General features: G+C 44.1%; 1 protein-coding gene and 1 pseudogene across 1 annotated transcript in view; both read right to left on the bottom strand.

Moving 5' to 3' along the window:
* SDK1 (sidekick cell adhesion molecule 1) overlaps positions 1-21,468 on the bottom strand; it is a 687,292-nt gene that overhangs the window by 323,411 nt on the left and 342,413 nt on the right. The gene's annotated exons all lie outside the window — the stretch shown is intronic.
* Positions 9,478-10,142, bottom strand: LOC141567136 (peptidyl-prolyl cis-trans isomerase A pseudogene; annotated as a pseudogene).

Below are 21,468 nucleotides of genomic sequence, written 5' to 3' on the forward strand. Positions count from 1 at the left end.
TGTGGGCATCCTGCTCACATTCAGTCCCTATCTGCAGACTACGAAGAGCAGGGCCTGGGCCACGTGCCTCTGACACTGACAGCAGCACAGACTCCAGTGGTCCTGAGGCAGGAGAGCCTCAACGAAACGACCTCATGCTCAGAGATGCTTTCATGACGTATTGCACAAAGTGACGAAAAGGAGAAGGGACAGCAGACAGAGCAGGTAGGTCACATTTCTGCCAGTGGGTCAACTCTAGACGGCTCGGCAGAGAGGCTCTTAGAGTTAACTGTGTGAGGGCCACTGGCCAATATCCCATGAAGAAAGGACACTGTGCACTGGGCCAGCTGAGAGAAAGGAATCGCCAGCTGCAGGACGACTCCTACTATGTAGAAAAGGTGCTTTGGGATCCCTGAGGACAGAAATGGAGGGAACTAGAAGAGATTTTGCACCAACGCCTTACAGAAACTAATATTGTAAAACTAGTTTCCACAGGTGTTTATTTCTTCTTTTTCTCTGGGTTCACCTGCAGGGTAAGAGGACGCTCTTCAAAGCAGTTAAAGCTCCGAAGGACCTAGGTCCCTCTTAGTGCAATCGTTTTTACTCTGTGGCGCTGCTGTGTCACCTTTCTCTTTCTGCACATGAAGTAAGTAGTATCTTTGTACTCTCCTGACTTAATCAGAATTGAGATGCATATAGTTAGAAAAAAGAATTTTGTCAATGATAATTAGCATTCAAATAATGCCAGAAAATTAAAATTAAGCGGGCAAACGAAGAAAAAAGATTAAGGACTACACTCCATGGCAGAAAAGTTTTCCTCCTGAGATTTTTAAGAAATGATTTCAATAATAAGTCTTTTCTGGGATGAAAGAATTTTAATGATAATAAATATATTACCAAGGGAAGTCACATTCCTTATTTGGAACCTGAGAACAGAAGCAGTGTTCATGCCAACCAGGGCTGCATGTAAGGGAAACGGCATCGACCAATTTGCTTTGAGCAAAGGAAGAGAACAGTGTGGACCGTATTTCTCCTGTTTCCTTTGTTACTGTGTTACTGGCGTGCCAGTAATATTCCTCTCGTGTGAGCTGGTGTGTGTGCGGGGCAGAGGAGAGCAGGAAGCCCAGGGCGATGGCAGGGTACCAGCAGTACGACGCATGTGTGTTCAAAGTGTTTTTTAAAAGGCGGAACAAACCGAAAAGCGCTAGGGAACAGTTAAGCTGACCTCTTCTCTTCATGTAGGCCCAATGCAAACATTCGTTACATCAGGGAGACAAAGCCCAGAAAAAGTATTTATTGTATAAAACTCATTGTCACCAGGGCAAACAGATGGCAATGAGCTTCAGTCCATCACTGGGACATGGAAGTAACTACCAATCAGCGGCCGTCCAATGGCATCCTTTGTGTTTCTATCTGTGTTCTTTCATCTGGAGTTTATAAAGGCATTAACCAGATCGTCTCTCCTTCTGTGTCACACATACATGACTGTTACTAGGCCAGAAATTAAGATCCTGAACCCCAAACTAAGGGGGCATGATTTTCAGTGGGAAAGAAGAGAAAGGCTACGGAAAAGGTGGCTCATTTCCATTGACACTACTGTGGAGGTAGTGTCCCCGAGAAAGCTCTGATTGGCCCTGGGACAAGTGGACAACACCGGCTGTTGGTCATGCACAAAGGTGGCAGCTACAAAGGAAGGCTGTGCTGAAGTCAGCCTGGGCACGCTCTGTCCAGCACACGGTGCTGTGACGAGAAGGAGGCGAGAAGGGAGGGAGGGAGGAAGCAACAGTCAGACAGGCAGAACTCAAAAGAAAGAAAATGGCAAACAAAACTAGGAGTCCTTACGGAGAACAGTGCGCCCTCTGCCCCATGGTAACACCAGCTCGTCCTCTTTTGAAAGAGACCACCTTTGTGTGTTAGATACACAACCACAACTGTATCATCTGGCCAAGCCAGATGAGAAGATCCATGACCTAATAAAAGTCAGCAAAAGTAAAAGGGTGTTTATCTGAAACAAACAGCATGTTTACTCAAGAAATATTTACCGTGCGATTTGGCTCAGGGAAATACGTAAGTGTGCAGTTGTTTCAACTGGACAGTGACCTGACTAACTACAGACCCTGTCACAGCGGCAACTGAATTTGTCATGCCCTAGGACATTTTAAAGAGAATATCTTCTTTTCTTACATCCTTCAGATGTCGCGCTTGGGAGGGTGTAGTAATCATGGGCAATTGTACTTTTCAAATTAAATGTCCACTTACTGGGTAATTTCCCAAATGTATTTTTTTCTTCCCCCTTTCCTGCCAGTAGACAATTACTTTATGAAGCATTGACACCAATAGTGTGTTAATAAAATAATTGTTTAATTTATAATATTCTCCAACATTTTCTTTTCTATTTTCACATCTTCTAAGCAGATTGGCCTCAGCTTAATTATATAAATCCCCCTCCCCCCAGATTTTCACTCAGTGAGAAGATTCTTTTTACTTTAAAATCCTTTCACTGCGTTAATTGATTTCAAGTTTTTTCTCCACAATGTGTCAAAAATCCACAAAAAAGAATTACAGTATTTATATTTTTAAGTAATTACAGTTAAGGTACTACATTTTATTAAAATAAGTGATTGCTTTAAAGTATAAAAATTTCCTATTGTTATTCATTCTTGAAAAACACAAAAATATAAAAAAAATGTACATCTGCTTTCCTAAACTTCCCTTCTGGAACACTGACAAGATTTTTTTATAGTTTGAGTTTGTGGGGCAACGTCACAGTCAACGGCATGGAAACCTCATGTGACTGTAGTCGAACGTTGCAGCTAAAGTGCTAAGTGATATGAAAGGTAAAGAGCTGCAACATGAAAATCATCAACATCAAGTATGAAAACTGTTTTCCACTCGTGGACATTTAAAAACCCCGGCTGGGTTCGGCTCACTTCGGCCTTCGTTACAAAACAGTGGATGGGACATCAGTTTTTGCCACTTTCTAAAGGGGGCGTGAGCTCAGTGACAGAAACCAGGTTCTGTTCAGCGGCTCCCGTGGGTCTTCAGGACCATCTGCAGAGCTGGTACCTGCGACACAGCAGACAGACCTGCCGGGCTTCCCACGCTGCAGTAGGATTTACCGCAGCACATCTCTACATGTGCACTGTTTCCTGAAGCTTACGAGAGACGACCGGGCCGGTGTGAACTCCATACTCAGCCCACCAGAGTCTCTTGGGCCAGGTGGTTATACCTGGTCTGAAAGAGAGTGTGCTTATTGTTTATATCAATCAATCAATTTACAATAACATCATTAGAAAAGAAATTCTGCCGAATTCTTAGCTAAATGATAAAAAAAGGAACATCCATAATTTAATACTGCCTTTGTTAATTTCATTTCACTCGAAGGCATTCAATTAAACTGTCACGCAATAAAGCTGCCGCGACAATGGAATCCCAAATCCTATTAAGTGTCAAGGATGTTAAACCTAGAAAACTAAAGATTCTCTAAACCATTCAGGTGCTTTCCAGTGCTGCCAGCTAACCTGCCGCCTGAATAGCTTTTCACTGGCAAGACGGTCTATGATGTGTAATCACTGAAGCACTTTCAAATAATCGACCCCACGGGGCCCTTCAACCTTATTCAGTTTACATTAAATAATTATGATCTCATCATTGTGTTTAAGCTTCTGTTTAAAGTCAGCCATCCCGCCAAGTCTATTCTGGTAAGATTAAATGTATTTTTGGGTATTTATGGATCATGCTAGATTCACATTTGATGTAAACAGACTTCCGCCTGCTAGAAACATGTGATACACTTGACTGTAATGAAAGACAAAACATACGCTCACATTGTCAGGGCATAAATACAGATGCAGACAAGCCGCCTGCTCAGATGAGTGGAAGCAACTGTTAGATGAAACGAAAACATTGTCTGACTACACTTGTCAGATGGAAAAAGAACATGAACTTGAACCCAGCCGGTTAAAGAACCACGCCATGGGAAGTGGGGTTTCTCAAGGAGGCGTTTTGTTCGAAGCCCAAAACATGTAACAAAAGCATTATTTTAAAAATCTAAGCCATGAGGACTTGTTCTAAAATATAATATCACCTTACTGTTTCATGCTGACATATTTTCTTGAGGAAAATGCTATTAAAATATGGATCACTGTTAATATAGAACATTCTAGCGTCAGATTAACTTTCTTTCTTAATGGATAAAACACAATTTGCTTAAACCTAGGAAGGCTTTCATCGTGTCCACCTCTGGTTGTTGCCAAGATGGTGGTCACAGTGGCATGGAAAATGTGATTTCTTTGAGCACAGATTTAAAAGCATGGCCTTTTCCTGAAAGGAAGACGAGAGAATAATGAAGGAAGACTTCAAGCTACTAGATATAAATAACATCATGTTAAGAAATGCCAGCTGCCAAATAAGAATGTCCCCCACCCCCTGCCGACCCTTCCTCAGCAGGAAGTGGTGCTATTACTGCTGAGAATGGGGCAGGCTGGGGTGGGGGTGGGGGACACGTCTCCTTTCCTAATTGCCATATATTGTTAACATTACTTTAAGGCCAACTTTCTGCAAGTCCCTAAGCTTAAGACAGTTATTGCAAAATAACATATAAATGCACATTGTAAGACGGCATGAAAGTCTGCGAGCTCGTGGTCAGTTGAAACGCTCGGAACACCCCTTGGGCTCAGGCCAAATTCGAAACCAGTAGCTCTGAGTAGATACACATGGCAGAGGGGTCCTGGGCTTCTTACAGATCTTGTGGCAGCAGCAGGACCAGGACCAGAGGCTCAGTGGTGGTCCCAGCTCCACTGTGGGTCTGCAAGCCCCTCGCCTGGGAAGTGACAGCCACGCTACCTGCCCTGACTCCCTCACAAGGTGAGGCTCAAGTTGGATTGTCTGAGTAAACACGTCGACAGCCATAAAGCCATATTCAAACATTAGCCTGTTTGTGGAAAGGCTCAGGAATAGCTATTAAGAAGAAGAGTAATCGGCAAATTAGTGCGTGGCCATCTGAATATAAAGGTGGACAAGGCACTTGACGATCCAACTTGTGTATTGTTCGGGTCTGCAGTTAAAACATTCATTTACATCTCAAGTGTCTTTATATCATACAAAGTTTGCAGCCCAGTCATACCTTGATGTCATCCTGTGCAAGTGCCACGGGGGTGGAGGGCAACGCCAGGAGGGGGAGTTAGGAACTATCACCATGATTAGCAATGAGGAAGCAGGTGTCAGAGGCACTGGGCAAGCACAGAGACGAAAACGCGCGAGCATGTGTGGGGAACGGCTGCAGGTCTCTTGCCGGATCAGAGTTCAGGCAGGTATGCACTGCTCTAGGTGGCACAGTTCTCTGCATGTTACCATGGAGATTTTGAGAACTTCCACTCCATGGTGGGTTATGCAAAACTGCTGCATGACGTTCTCAGGTCTCTGCAACAAAACCAAGGTCAATTTCTGTTACACGTCCTTTCCAGCTTCATCCCTGCCCAGGAAGCCATCTTACTGGCACATGATTTAGGTCTCGGCTTTAATTCTTCTAGAAAAATAAACATTAGCAAAATATCTCCTTCTTTATTCTTCTGGTGGCGCTTTCAGGTCCCTTACAGAGGCTGTCAATGCATTTTGCAATGATCACTAACTATCATACACAGTGACTGCCTGCTTAAAATCCATGCTGTTTGCAGATGGTTCTACACAGTCACATATCATTTCCAGTGACGCCTCATAACAACTCTGTGAGATAGGTGAGGAGAGCACACAGCCGAAAAATGTGACACAACAATGGACCTGACCAGGCTCATTACACGGAGCTGGAAATGTCAAATGAGATTGAGAAGCCGGCACGATTTGTTCAGGTGATAGGAACAGGCCTTAAAGTATCCAAACATAAATCTGACAGAGCATCTTTTCAGGATGTAATTGGGAAGCAGAATGTGGGTACAGTGCGTATGAACAGAAATACCCCCCCGGCGCTCCCAAGGCTCCCCGCGCAGACATCCATTACCGTCCTCTGCGCACTGAACTGCAACCGTCCGCCTGCACGTGGGGCTCCGGGGGACGGGAAGCTCCGGCAGAGCCTGGGCCATTCACTCGGTCAGGCCTTCGCGGATTCACTCAGCAAACATTCACTGAGCACACGCTGTGCGTGACTGACGATCGTGACCCGAGGGCCTGGGCCTGGGGCGCAGCAGGTGCTGAGCGAAGGGGCCTGCGGGTGACGGTGGGTGACACGGGGGGGGGGGGGGGACACGGGACAGACGCACTGGGTTAGGACAGCGAACGGGCTTGGCTAGTGAAGCAGCGCACGCCGGTGCCAAGCAGCACGTTGTAGGGGAGGGACAGCCGAGCACATGAATCTAATAATTATTTCATTTCAAGACGTGAAATGACTGACGTAAGAATTGGCCAGGAGAAGATGAAAAAAGGGAAAATGCTATACGATGGCTCATCAGCACGTCCAAACCTCAGCCCGCGTGACCGGCACGAACGCGCGCGTGTGTGGGGAATGGAAAAGCCTGACGCAGACGAGGGGAGGCCGAGGAAAGCGGGGCGGCAGCCCACGCACAGCCGCGCACCGCTCGGGGCGGCACAGGCCGCGCTGCGCTGGACCACGAGCAGGTGCCGACACTCGGTGCTTCCGACCCACGAAAGGACCGGCGCACACGCTCAGCTGGGCAGAAACCAGGAGGCCTGACTGGGGCCAAGCAGCGCAGAGAGGCCGGGGGCGCTCACGACACCAACACCGAGCTGCTTCCAGCCTCCGGGCGGACCTGTGTCACCGAAACCAGCATGGCCCGCAAGGACACAGCTAACGCGGCAGTAACGAGAGCGGACACTCGGGGAGGTGATTTGGACCAGGAAGCAGAGTGGAGGCGCGTGGACGGGGCCCTCTCGCCCGGCACCTGGGCGCTGCGCAGCCTCCCCAAGTCCCTGCCTGGGGCCCTGCAGCGGGGCGCCCGCAGAGAAGGCTTCGGTTGGAGAGGGCCCCGGGGCCTTGCTACGTGACCCTTCTCGCCGGCTAGCAGCCCGACTGTGCTTTGCTGGGCTCTGGGGATCAGTTACCCAGATTCTAGCCCCCCCCCCCCCAAATTAATTTCAAAAGGCAACCCACAGCGTAGAATTTAGAAGATCAGAAATCCTGGAAAAATACTTCCAAATTTTATGACTATTTTTTAGATTATAAAAACAATACATACTTTTTTAAAGAAAACTTGGAAAATACAGAAAAATGTCAAGAACTAATCTGGCAAAGACACAAACTTCTGAGAATACAAAGCATATTCATTGCTTTCTATGGTGGGTGGTTTACACTGGATTTGCTAAACATCAAATGCATCCTATGAAGCAAAGAGAAATGCCACAGGAGGCCTGACAATTAAGTTCACAAACTTGTTGCAATGATGTTGCTAACCTTTTTTGATATCGGAATATTCATGATGAATTTGTACCAGCTGGACAGTTAACCAAGTTTACTATTTGGAAGTGCTAATAAGGCTGTGTGAAAAAGTTAGACAACCTGAACTTTTGGCCAACAATTCATGGCTCTTGCATCACGACAATGTACCAGCTCACACGGCACTGTCTGTGAGGGAGTTTTTAGCCAGGAAACAAATAACTGTATTGGAACACCCTCCCTACTCACCTGATCTGGCTCCCAATAACTTCTTTCTTTACCCGAAGATAAAGGAAATATTGAAAGGAAGACATTTTGATGACACTCAGGACATCAATATGACGACAGCTCTGATGGCCATTCCAGAAAAAGAGTTCCAAAATTGCTTTGAATGGTGGACTAGGCACTGTTATCAGTGCATAGCTTCCCAAGGGGAGGACTTCGAAGGTGACCATAGTGCTATTCAGCAGTGAGGGATGTAGCACTTGTTCTAGGAAGAGTTCGTGAAGTTAGTTGACAGTCCTTGTATGTGTCAGTCTCCATAACCAACCCCAGACAGGTTAAAGGGGTTCAGAAACCAAGCGATTAGCTCGATCATACGTTGGGGTGACAGGGAGGACGAGGGAAATTTACCACAGGAGCCTCAGTTCTTCACCATCCCTTGGGAGATGGGACCTGCATCCCTCCCTTTTGATCTGTGCTGATCCTGTGACTTGCTTTGGCTGGAGGGTGGCATACTGGTTCCAGGCCAAGGCCCAAGGGGGCCCTTGAAATGTCGCACCTACCACATGGACAAGCCCTGGCTGGCCTGCTGAAGGGTCAGCGACTACATGGGGAAGAGCACAACTGTCCACGCCGGGCCATCCTGGATCAGCCCAGACCAGCCCAGCCCCAACTGGCGGGGGAGCCCCGTGCGGATCTGCCGAGCCAGCTACCTCGCCTGCAGCCGGCCACAAATGCATGGGTGAGCCCATCCAAGACCAGAAAAAGCTCCCAGTGGCCTCGACACTCATGAGCATCACAGAAGTTTACTGTGAACAGGACGGCAACCTGGTTAGAGGATCCAGGACTGGAGAAGATGGCCGGGGCATGGATGGCCATCCCAAGCAGACAGGAGAAAATGACCCCGAGAGCATTTCTCAGCCCCAATGCAGCCACAGAAGGCAGCTGAGGCAGGCTCGCCCTCACTGCATTGGCAGGGGACCCTTCAACAACAGAAGGTGACCCCAGCGGCACAGACAAGGGGGGTCCATCAATCCAGAGGCCACCGAAAAGCAGCCAAAAGAAGGGCGATCCTTCCCCTTCAGGCTCTCACACTACGGGGGCAGACAGTGTTTTATCCCTACGGCTGAGAACAGGGCAGGGCTCTCTGCTCCCCCCACTCACTCTTCTTCAGCACAGGACAGGAAGTTCCCACCACCACAGGGAGGGAAGAACAAGGACTACACGGGAGAATGGGAGTGTCCCTATTTGCAGGTATATGATTGTCTTTCTGGAAAATCCCAAGGAATCTACAAAGAAAAACCTCTTGGAACTAATAAAGGAGTTGAGCAGTCCCAGAATATAAGATAAACACACACACACACACTCACACAATCAATTATATTTTCGTACACTCACAACAAACATGCAAACGACAATTAAAGGCACAATCCCATTTACACTTGCTCCAAACAAAATGAAATACTTAACCAGAAACTTCACATGTACAGACTCTGTATGTTGATAATTACAAAATGGCAATGAAAGAAATCAAAGAAGACCTACAGAGATGGAGAGAAATACTGTGTTTATGGACAGAAGACGCAACATAGTGAAGGTGCCAGTTCTCTCCACCAGGTCTATAGGTTTAGTCTGTACTCCTATCAAAATCCCAGCAAAGTTTTTTTTAGATATAGACAAGACTATTTTAAAATGTATATGGAAAGGCAAACGCCAGCCCTAGAATAGCTAAAACAGTTTTGAAAAAGAACATTAAAATAAGAGGAGTTACTCTACCCTGTGTTAAGACTTCCTACATAGTGATGAGACAGGATGGTATTAGCAGATAGATAAACGCATAGGTCAATGAAGGAGAAAAAAGAACTCAGAAATAAAGAAACATGCACAACTGATTTTTTTTTTATTTTTTGTTGTTGTTGTTTAGCTTTTATTTCATAATCATAAACTTAACTCTGCAACCCAGCTAGACTTGGAGGGGGCAAGGAAAATACGAAACCCAACGAACTGCAGCGAGAGCACAAAGATCATGGGGTGCTCCGAGCAGATGGGGTAGGGGTGCTCTCCTGACTACAGAAGGAACGGTCTGGTTACGAGAAAACCAGTCAAATGCATCAGAGTTGTCCACAGTCAGCAATGGTGATCTTCTTGCTCGTCTTGCCATTCCTGGACCCAAAGCGCCCCATGGCTTCCACAATCTTCATGCCATCTTTCACCTTGCCAAAGACCACATGCTTGCATCCAACCAGTCAGTCTTGGCAGTGCAGATGAAAAACTGGGAACCGTTTGTGTTGGGTCCAGCATTTGCCATGCACAGGATGCCAGGACCTGTATGCTTCAGGATGAAATTCTCATCATCAACCTGCTCCCCATAGATGGACTTGCCACCTGTGCCGTTACGGCGTGTGAAGTCACCACCCTGGCACATAAATCCTGCAATAATTCTGTGAAAGCAGGAACCTTTATAACCAAATCCTTTCTCTCCAGTGCTCAGGGCACGCAAGTTTTCTGCTGTCTTTGGAACTTTGTCTGCAAACAGCTCAAAGGAGACGTGGCCCATGCACAACTGATTTTTGACAAAGGCACAAAAGTAACTGAATAGAGAAAGGATAGTGTTTCTAACAATTGGACATTCATAGAGAAAAATAAAATTAACCTTGATCTAACCTTCACATCTATACCTAATTAATTTAAACAGATTGTGGACTTAAATGTAAAAAGTAAAACTACAAAAATTTTAGGAACATTTCTTTGGGACCTAAGGCTTGGTGACGAGTTCTTAGACTAGACTCCAATAGCATGTGATCCATGAATAGAAAAAATGAGAAAGGAAACGTGGAGTCAGGGTGTGTGAGTAACTCTAGAAGGTTCCTCGTGGTGAGGGAACTATTCTGTATCTTGACTGTGGTGGGGATAAACGAATCTACACGTGTGACCAAATGTCAAAAATCTAAACACACACACACTGAATCCCAGTGAAACGGGGACATCCGAATGAGACTGGTGGGTTTTACCAGTGTCAGTGTCCTGGGTGTGATGTCATAACGCAGTTCTGCGAGACACCACCACTGGGAGAAGCTGGGTAAAGGGTACCTGGCATATTTGTGCTATTTCTCACAAGGGCATGGCAGTCTAGAATTATTTCAAAATAAAAGGTTTCATTTAAAAAGCTCTACTGTTCAAACTTTAGTGGAAACTGTACATAGGCACCAAGAGAAAGCAGCATTCCTGCAGCCATTTCACAGATGTCACTCCGCGCATGTGCCAACTGTGGCTGTGACAAAGCAGACGCATTAGGGACTTAGGGCCCCTGAGAAAGGGCTTCATTCTGGTCTATGGAACAGGATCTAAGCGCGGGGAGTGGGCGGCAGAAGCACACGAGACAGTCTGGGGCATGGAGCAGAGAGGGGAAGTGGGGGAGAAGGGCTTCAGACGGATGGGCGTGGGTTTCAGAAAACATCAGCTCTGGTGACTATTTCTAGCCGGTTTTCAGGACCCCCTAGCTGTGTGCTGGAGCTTTCGGCTCTGCACAAAGCAAAGGGTGACAACTTCTGTCAGCATGTGAGAATATGCATGGAATTCACCCCGGACACCCGGTGGCCCTGGAGCTTTCAAGAAGCATCCTTAGACATTCTGAGTGTATGGCAGATGTCTGCATGATCTAATCAAATTAGTAGGCAGCCCGGGAACCTGATGCTGGGCCAAGAAGTACTGAAGTGCCTAACAGCCAAGACTCGGCTGTTTGACGACAGGCTGTCTTTGAGGTGACCGGTTCGTATCTAGTTTCCTTACGATGCGAGGTTCGGGAGGATAATGGGCAATTCCGTCAGCGCATCAAAGCTGCTCTTTGCCCCTTCCACGATCCTCCTCGACTCTGGGCCTTTCCCTGCTCTGTGCAGGGTACACCCGTGCTGCCACGTGTCCTCAGAGCAAGATTTTCAGTTGAAACTGCAGGCGGGCGAGAGGAATTTCTGCTGCCCACGACACTCGCAGCTGCTGTAAGGACAACAGTCAATGCAGCGAGAGGCTGGTTATTAAAGTACCAGCCCAAAGACCAGATGGTGTGTCAGTGACCATCCGTGTGGCAGGCGGAGCCCGGGATGGCACCAGCCCTTCACCTCTTAGCTGCTATGAGACCTCAGGAAATGAATGCACTCCTGGTTTCGGGGTGTGTGCACAAAAGTGATCAAATAGCACCGACCTTTCGAGTTGTGAGGATTAGAAAGGGGAAAGTACTGTACATAAGTGAAAGAGTAGCTGGCACGAAGGAGTGTTCAGCCATCACCTCTCCTTGCTTTGATAAGAAGTCATTCTACGAAGACAAGGACCTCCAAGGAGGAAAACTGTAACTCTGTCTTGCTATAATTTTTGTTTCCTTCTAGATAATTCCAAAGTTTGTTTTCCTGTTTTGCTTTGTCAGGCAACCTACAATAATTAGTAACAGAGTCGGGACTCAGATGGCCAGGCTCAGATCCCAGCTCCTCTGTCACCACGCCCCTGGGCCTGCCACCTCACATCTCAGGAGCTCTGCTTCCTCCTCCGTCAAGGGACAGGAAGGTATTCCCTGCCTCCTCGGGTTGCTGGAGGTGAAAGGCGTGGGTATGTGTGTTTAGACCAGAAGGCGCCTGCACATTGTAAGCCCTATGTATGTATTAGCTATCATGGATTTCATTTTGTGTGAAAATTCTAATTGTAATAAAACTAATGGGAAATGAAAACGAGACAAGGCCTTAGCATATCTGCACACTCGCTGGTCTCCCAGCTCGAGGGCTCTCAGCATCGCCCACACCTCCTTCTCGACATCTCTCGGGCTGCTCTTGTGCTCAGCCTCCTGGCAGTGGTTTAGAACCTAACGCACTCAGCCCCCGGAGCCCCAGAGCGCGCGTGCCTGTCTGCAGCCTGGGCCAGCGCCCTGCCTCCCCTGTGGGTCTCTCAGCCTTCTCATGGTCCTGTCCACCAGCCTGCGCCGTCCACCGCCTCTTTCTCCCCCATCCTTAAGGCAAGACCGCCTTCACGCCCATTCTAGGCCATTCTCATCCAAACTTCCCCCAAGTGGATACACACTGTGTCTACTTCCTCTCCACCCTTCGTTCCTCTACTTTCTCCTACTAAGATTACTAATAGGCACCTAATTCCCGAAACCAAATAACCATACCGGAACCTAATATATTCTCCATGTGATGTTGTACTTCTCTGTGGCGGCATTCAAATACAACCACCTTCGGGCCTATGTATCACAGAGGCAATGACATGAGCTTGCCCCAGGGAGTAACCGTTACTTGTTCGTCTTTACTTACCAAGTGTCTACACAGAATAGGTTACTATATATTTGGTGTCTACTGAGAAAACTGATTCCATAGCACTCACCAGAGGAACACAATTCCTAATTTCACCATTTGTTAGTATTTCTAATGAGGACTAATAATAGCCAAAAGCTAATTTTTATTGATCACTTACTAAGTCAGGCACTATTCCAAGTGGCTCACATGATATTATCCCATTAAATGGTCACGACAACCTCCCCATTAAGTAGGTACAACTACAGTATCAAGTTGGTGCAATTACCCCCATTTAATGCCTCAGAAAACTGAGGGAGACAGAGACGTGACTTGTCTGGTAGCCACAATAAAAATAAATTTAGTCTGACTGCAAAGACCTCATTCGTAGCTACCATTCTGCTTATTTTCCAAGGGGAAAAATAAGATAATACACTTTGTAATTCAGGGTGGCTGATCATTTTCTTGGTATAAAAGAACTTCCTGAGGCATGAATTTAGAAAATCTTCAGATTGAGAAACAGAATGGATAACTAGTTTGCTTATTTTACATTAACCAATGCAAACCAGCTGCTGAGGAGAGGAATATAATCATATACAATGGGAATATGCCCTCTCTAAATCAATATTAGAATTTTGCACATAATTCAAGATGCCAATCCTCAAATATGACATTTCTATTCATCACAGCAAATCTTGGTCAATTGGCCAAAAATGTCATCTCTTGGAAAAGTGCCAGTTTTAAATAAATGATACACTTATTAAATACACATTCTTATGAAGGAAATGAGTAATTCTATGCATTGTAATGTCATTGCTGCTGGGTTCTGTATTTCAGCAAGGACGATGCGCTAAGAAGAAAATATTACTCCAAAACATGACCCAAGAAGTGTTCTCAATCCTTTTGGACCCACGTCCCCCACGTTTTTAATAAAAAGTATTTAATTATGCCCACTTTACTCTTTTGAAATGAAATTCACAGGTAAAATAAGAAGCCTTCATATAAAATTTCAAAAAATCTGCCTTAACAGAGATATAAAGCAGAAATAAAAGAAGACAGTTTACAATGACCATGCGTTTCAAGATAATAAATCAATACTTAAGCCTGATGACACTGGCGGTAGAATGAGGTCGTTAGATGGTTGCACCTTCTTGACAGGTTCTAAGAGGGTAAGAGCCTTGGCATAAGAAAGCTCAGGGACACAAGAGCGTGGCGGTGCAGGCGGACACCAGGCCAGACAGTGTTAGAACGAAGACAAGGAACAAACGTCCATCACACACAGCAGCGCGGCAGAATCTCATAGGCACAATGTGCGAAAGCAGCCGGACGCAAGGAAATCTTTTCTTCACGTGCCATTTACATGACACTCGTAAATGTCAGAATAACAGTCACCTCTGTGGTGCGGGGATGATGGAAATACTTTATATCCAGATCTGAGTGGTGTTTCCATGGGTGTATATATCCTTAAGGATCCATGACTGTGGTATATTCATACTACGCAATATTTTTTATCAAAAAGGAACAACATGGATGAATCTCAAAATCAGTATATTTAGTAAAATAACCCTTAGACAAAAAAAGCAGACAACAGTCTGTATAATTCTATTTATATGAAGTTCTACTACGGGCTAAGATAGTGGTTCTCAAATTTTCTGGTCTCAGTATCCTCACAGTCTTAAAATTATAATTATTGAGAACCCCAAAAAGCTTCGATTTATGTTGGTTATGTCTATTTCTGTTATAATATTCAATTTTAAACTGAGACACTTAAAATATTCATTAATTCATTAAAAGGAAATAATAAACCTTACACATTAACATATCTAAAATATTTAATGAAAAGTAATTCTATATTCCAAAACAAAAATAAAATAGTTAAAAGAAAGACATTGTGTTACATTTCTGAAATTCTCTTTCATGTTTGGCTTAATGGAAGACAGCTGAATTCTCATATCTGCTTCTATATTCAATTTACATATTAAGATACATATTCATTGTGAATTACTTTCTTTTATTTCTCTTTTATATCAAAGCTCAGGCATTATATTGATTTTTTGAAATTATATGGCATGTTGGTTATTTTATCTATGAATTTCATTTCAGGAGAGTAAAGGGGACATGATTAAACATTTGTTATAAAAAAGGGGGTATTTTGTCAGTAGGACTGTGAATATTGTCTCAAATCATGTTTCAAAGCATTTATTCTTTCCTCAGCTCATCATCCTCATTGAAATTTGGAACCTGGTAGCAATAACAAATACTATAATGCAAAGAACTAATGTACAACTGGAAAACTCCACTGGACAATAACAAGAGAATAAGATAGAAAAGGGCAAATAATACCTACCCTGTTTCCCCGAAAATAAGACCTAGCTGGACAATGAGCTCTAATACGTCTTTTGGAGCAAAAATTAATATAAGACCCGATCTTATTTTACTATAATATAAGACTAAGTCTTACATAATATAATATAATAGTAATATAATATAATATAATATAATATAATATAATATAATATAATACCAGGTCTTATATTAATTTTTGCTCCAAAAGACGCATTAGAGCTGATTGTCCGGCTAGGTCTTATTTTTGGGGAAACACGGTAAGTGGTAGTACAAAACAGTTTTGAACCCATGATCCCCCTTCAAGGGCTTCAGGGGCACCCACAAATCCCAGACCAGGGCTAAACTGGTCTATGATGAAAATATCCAGAAGAGTGGTTTCCTCCGAGGTCAGGGTGAGGTTTGACAGGGAAGAGGCCTGAGGGGACTGTTGAGGGTGACAGCGATTATCCTTGGCGATGGAGCCTGCTGTGCAGAGGTGTGTGCGTTTGTGAAAAATGAATCAGATAGTACACTTACTACTTACACATTTCATTAGATGCAAATTTTGCCTTAAAAGAGTAAACAAAAATTAAACTCTAGTTAATAATATGCATGGTTAAGTGTTTAGCGATAAAGTGTAGTGACGTCTGCAACTTTGAAATACATCAGATAGTAAGATGGACTGGTAGAAAAATAGAGGGATGGGTGGATGGACAAACATATGATGAAGCAAATACAGCAAAATGTTCATTGTAGAATCCAGGTGGTGGGTATAAGTGTGTTCACTTGACAATTCTTTCTCTAGTTTGAAAATGTTCATAAAGAAATGTTGAAAAAAATCCATTGAATTTTGTACACTTAAGATTTTATACTTTACTGTATGTAAATTATACCTTAATACAAATTTTGAACTATCAAACGATTAAAAATACTAAGGTTAGGCTAAATAACAGACTAGGTTTATTCGTAAATGATAAGAGAAAGAGGACATAATATTTACTGAAATAAAGTCCTAAGACAAATGATATATTATTAAAGTGAAGAAAAAGAAATATATGACGTTCTCAGAAATAACGAGGTTCCACGTTACACGCGGTGCCAAAATAACATGCTGCGTTGTAGGGCACAGGGTGGTGACAAAGGATTCCAGAAAACTGAGCTCATATTTTGAATCCCCATCACATGCCGAGTGACAGATCCGATCTGTGATACTCAAGAAGGAAAGAACTAAGGGCTTATAACACAATTATGTTGTAGGCTTCTGGGCACAGTACAGAGTAAAACGGAAAAATAGCAGGTGACCCCCCAAATCAATGGTTTAAAAACATAATTCTATAACACTGTGTATGAGCATGTCACCAAAATAAAAAAGAGAATGACAATAAATAACATTATAAAATTATTGACACAGGTTTTTTAACTTACAAGTTATTTTTTCAATCTTTAAAGTGCAATATCTTCACACTTTGAGTTCCTCTACTGATTAAAAAACTATTTGGTTCTAAGTCTATTACGATGAATTTCAGCTTTCCTCTTACATATGTGCACGCATAGCTACAAACGAAGATAGATCCAGCTGTGCAGTGCTGGCAGCTCACATACCACGAGGGCATTGCCACAAGGAAGTGGGGTATGGCTCTTGGTAAAGTGCCCGGCAAAACAAAGCAGAACGTTCCCTCAATTTCCTTAGTAACTGCATTGGCGGAAAATTTCAGTGGATGTTAAAACTGCAAAACTATCATGTGTTTATTTACAGAAATGGAATCCGAGGCTGAGATCGTGATGAATAGCGGTTTTTGTTTTTGTAAACCCCGGTGAACATGCAGGGACAGCTGGGGAAGACTCATGAGAGCACAGGCCATTTCTTCGTGTGCGGACGTCCTGAGTCCTTTAGGGGGTCTAGCCTGGCTTCTGTCCCTTCGGTGACCTCCATCACTGGGACCAGCAGAAATGTACCCATAAACTTCCAATATATCCCTTAGGGACAGTGCTTCGTACATGAAGAACTACCAATCTACTGTGAATAAAGGCTGTTTCAGGAACATTTAGATTTCAATAGCAGGAATATATTCTTCAAAACAGAATTAGCAGCTTATCACGTGTTCATTCCTAAATTATTCAGTGTAAATCTATATTCAAACTCTTTAAATACTGTGCGGCTAAGTTGCAGTTAAAATAACATGGCCCCACAAAAGTACCCTCAGGTACACAGTCACCTACCGCTGATTTGTGACTATAGTTCACCAGTAAAAAAGCATTTCAAGTAGCAGCTAAAGACTTGTCACATGGAAACAATGTCTGCTTGCTCCTGCCTCGGGAACAGGGCTGGATTTGAACCACGGAGTCAGAAATGAAAAATACCCCACCCCCATTCTGCTGCTCAAACATCGAAGCAAGTACAAAAACTGCATACTTATCGTTAAACATTATTTTTATGATTTTTCTTATCAATTTTCAGATTATTCAACCTCACTGTTCCAGTCCTGCATGATTTCATAATTTTTATGTCTCTGTCCCCACTCGTTACTGCAGCCCTTGCATACTTTTATCCCAGTCAAGCTTGTATCATCCCAACACCTGAGCCATCCCCACGTCCTCCCCACGTCTCCAACATCCTAGACGTTTTCTGCCTTCATCTCCTCTGTTTCTCTCTCTCCTTTTCCATCATCCTTGTACAATGATTAGGCCTTTTTTTAAAGGCAAGACAAAATAAAATGGAACAAGAATTCATTTGCTCAGATGAGGTGCCACCGAATAAATCAATCACTAAGCATGGATCGAAAGAAAAATGTGCTTGATTGAAAAAATAACTACTGGATTTTTCAGAGAAATTAAGGGGGACAATCAGTCAACTTTAAAAAGCTATAGGTAATTTGACAACGAAAATACTCACTATGGAAAAGTGTCCATTCTATGTTCTAGATAAACAAAAAATTTGCAAATTGTTACATTAAACATAGAACATCTGACCAACTCCCAGGTATCTAACCAAGTGAACTGAAACTGTAGGTTCACAAAAGATTGTGTAGGCCAATGCTTATTCATAATCACCCTGATAACCAAAACATCCTTCCACAGATAAATGGACAAATTGGGATACATTCAGACAATGGAATACTACTCAGCATTAAAAGGTATGAAGAGGTGATTCACCAACAGCGTGAATAAATTTTAAATGCGTTTTGCTAGGTGAACGACCCAAAGATCCCATTTATACGACATGATGAAAAGGACAAAACTGTATGGTCAGAAACAAACAGATGACTGGGGTTCAGGGGGCGGAAGCAAGGGCTGAGTACACGGGCGCACACGGGGTGGGGGTGCAGGAACTGTTCTGTGTGGTGCTGGAGTGATGGATGCACAGCTCTGCTTCTGTGGATTTCCACGGAAATCTGCACCAGAGAGTGAACTTTGCTGTTTGCAAACTAAAAACAAACAAAGAAAACCAGCCAGGACACGGGGAGATCTCAGGATGGGAATCAGCCTGTGATAAACGAATGACCACTGAATAAAGTACAAAGATGTGACATGACCTCACTGAAGGTTATGGGGACTGGAGCAAAAGGAGCTGGCCCAGACAGCTTTAGAAAACCGTGTTCAGACTGGTTATTGCAAGGCTGAAGAAAAAAGGAACTACACACAAACACTCTTTAGTTGGTAAATTTGCTTCTCCCAGGAGTATGAGTTGGCAATTCTGAAACTAGTGTACACGTATGCTCGAGCTAAATAAGTAAATAAATTGTAGACAATGGGAGTTAGGTTTCTCACTGTCAGAGAAAGAAACTGCAAATAAGAAACAGGAAAATGGAATGAACCCGTGGTACTGAATTAGAGTCAGATACAGCTGTATGAACTCATGGGTATTTTAAAATATGTACAGATAGAGGGATACAGAAATACAGATTTGTGTGTATTATGTGGATTAGAACACACGTCCCCTGAGAAGCCTAGAAGTAGTGACAATCCAGCAGCAACGAGCCTACCCAGTGCCCACATCCCACTTCCAATCCCATTTTCCAATCTAAGAAACCAGGGATCCTTAAAAAAAAATGGCTGATTCTGGGTTGGTGCGGTCACATACAAAACAAACCTGGAGCGTGTCATGGTGCCAGAGAGTAAGGAAGTGATAAGAAAAAAAGCCAAACAGACCCAGGCGCCAACCCAAAAGTGCTCCCAAGACCAAAGTTGGAACAATTTGAGCTACAAATTAAAAATAGATCTATTATAATCCAAAGAATAAGATAAATATCCATGTGTCCACAATGAGATAATAAATGACTGAATAAATAAATAAATGGGATGGGACAAATCTTCATTATAGAAGAATTCCAAATAATACACAGAAGGAAAGAGGAAAATGTCACCATCATAACTGCTGCAAGCAAGACCCACTGCCAATGCTAAAACTGGGGGGCTGGGGGAATGGCGAAAGTTTAAGGAGAAACAGGTATCTGCATAGCCTCAAGTGTCTCCCCAGAACGTTTACTGGTTACAGAGGTGGTTTTACCCTCCACACATATGTTCCTCATATGAGTCCACACATGACACTCTTTCCTCCAGAAGTGGAGCTTAATTCCCTTCCCACTGAGTGTGGGGTGGACCTAGTGGGTCCCTTCCAAGGAACTGAGGTATAATGGGAAATACACACCTGGACTTTGGGTTCCTGGCACAGAGTTCCTAAACCCTAGGGACTTTCCTGAGTGATAAGGGGGACAGGATCATCTTTTGTTCTAATAAGGTGACTTTTGGTGGGCTCCTCTACAGTTTCAGGATGGGGGCTGGTCACCAAAAAGACCAAGCTTGGACCAGAGGCTTGGAACTTTCAGCTTCACACTCTCAACCTTTGGGGAAGGAAAAGGGCCTGGAGATTGAGTTACTCACCAATGGCCAATGATTTAATCAATCGTGCCGACAGAATGGAATTCCTTAAAAATCCTAAACAAAGGGGTCTGTAGACCTTCTGGGCCGGTGAACACATGTAGGTGCTGGGAGGGTGGCGTGCCTGCAGAAGGCAGAGAAGCGTGGCACCTGCCCTCACTTCTCGCCCCGACCTTGCCCTATGCATCTCTTCCATTTGGCTGTTCCTGAGTTGTAGCCTTTATCAAAAACCAATAATAGTAAGTAAAGCACTTTCCTAAACTCTGTGAGTCATTCTGTGGAAGCCAGGAAGGGCTTTGATAAGAACCCTGAATTTGTAGTAGGTTGGGCAGAAATGTGGGTGGCCTGGGACCCCATTTGCAGCTGACAATGGAAGTAGGGGCAGTCTTGTGGGATTGAGCCCTTCACCTACGTGGTCTGTGCTAACTCTAGGAAACGGGGTCAGAACTGAATGTTGGACACACAGAGCTGGTGTCAGAGAACCGAAGAACTGGTGAGAAAAAACATCACACATCTGGTTGGTATGAGAAAAAAAATCTTTCAGGAATAAGGTACGGCAGGAAATAGGAACTGTGTACCGTGAAGACACCAGTCGAGCACTCCCACCAAGTGACATGGCTCCCATCACCAGGAATAAGTCACGCTTTTGTCATGTGGCCGGATATGATGTCAGGAAAACGGCAATACATCTCTGTGGTCTTTTCCCCCAAATACATCACCCCGGTTCAACTGTGAGGAAACATCACACAAGTGCCCGGTGCAGGGACATTTCTCAAAACAGGACCAGTACTCTTCCAAAGTGCCAAGGTCATGAAAGATAAGGAAAGACCGAGAAATTCTCACCAGTCGAAGGAGACTAAGAAGACCTGACTGACTGCACTGTGGAGTCCTGGATTGGGTCCTGGGACAGGACAAGGGCATTAGGAGCAAAGCTGGTGAGGTGCAAGTAAAGTCTATAGTTCAGTTTTCACAAAGAGGGATAAACTACTGACACCCATGGAACACTACGAGTGTCACACGCACTGCACTGTGTGAAAGGAGCCAGATTCAGAAAGTCCCATGCGGCATGCACCCATTCACGTGACGTTCTGGGAAAGGCACAACTAGAGGGTCAGAAAACAGGTAAATGGTTGCTTGGGATCAGGAGTGAGGGAGGGACTGACTACAAAGGGACAGACAAGGGAACTTTTGGAGTGATGCTTTGTATATTGATTGTGGCAGTGGTAACCAGACTCTGTGTCCTTCAAAAGGAGTGAACTTTACTGTATACAAAATAAAAAGTAAATTAAAAAAATATCCCACTATCATTCTTAATTTAAAATTTCCCCCTCAAGTATACTTAGTTCACACATTGCCAGATCTATGTCTCAGAACGAAGTGAGAGACTGAACATGCAAACGGACCATG

Source organism: Rhinolophus sinicus, chromosome 5, assembly GCF_057876585.1.
Source record: "Rhinolophus sinicus isolate RSI-liver-muscle chromosome 5, RSI-T2T, whole genome shotgun sequence".
Taxonomy (NCBI): Eukaryota; Metazoa; Chordata; class Mammalia; order Chiroptera; family Rhinolophidae; genus Rhinolophus; species Rhinolophus sinicus.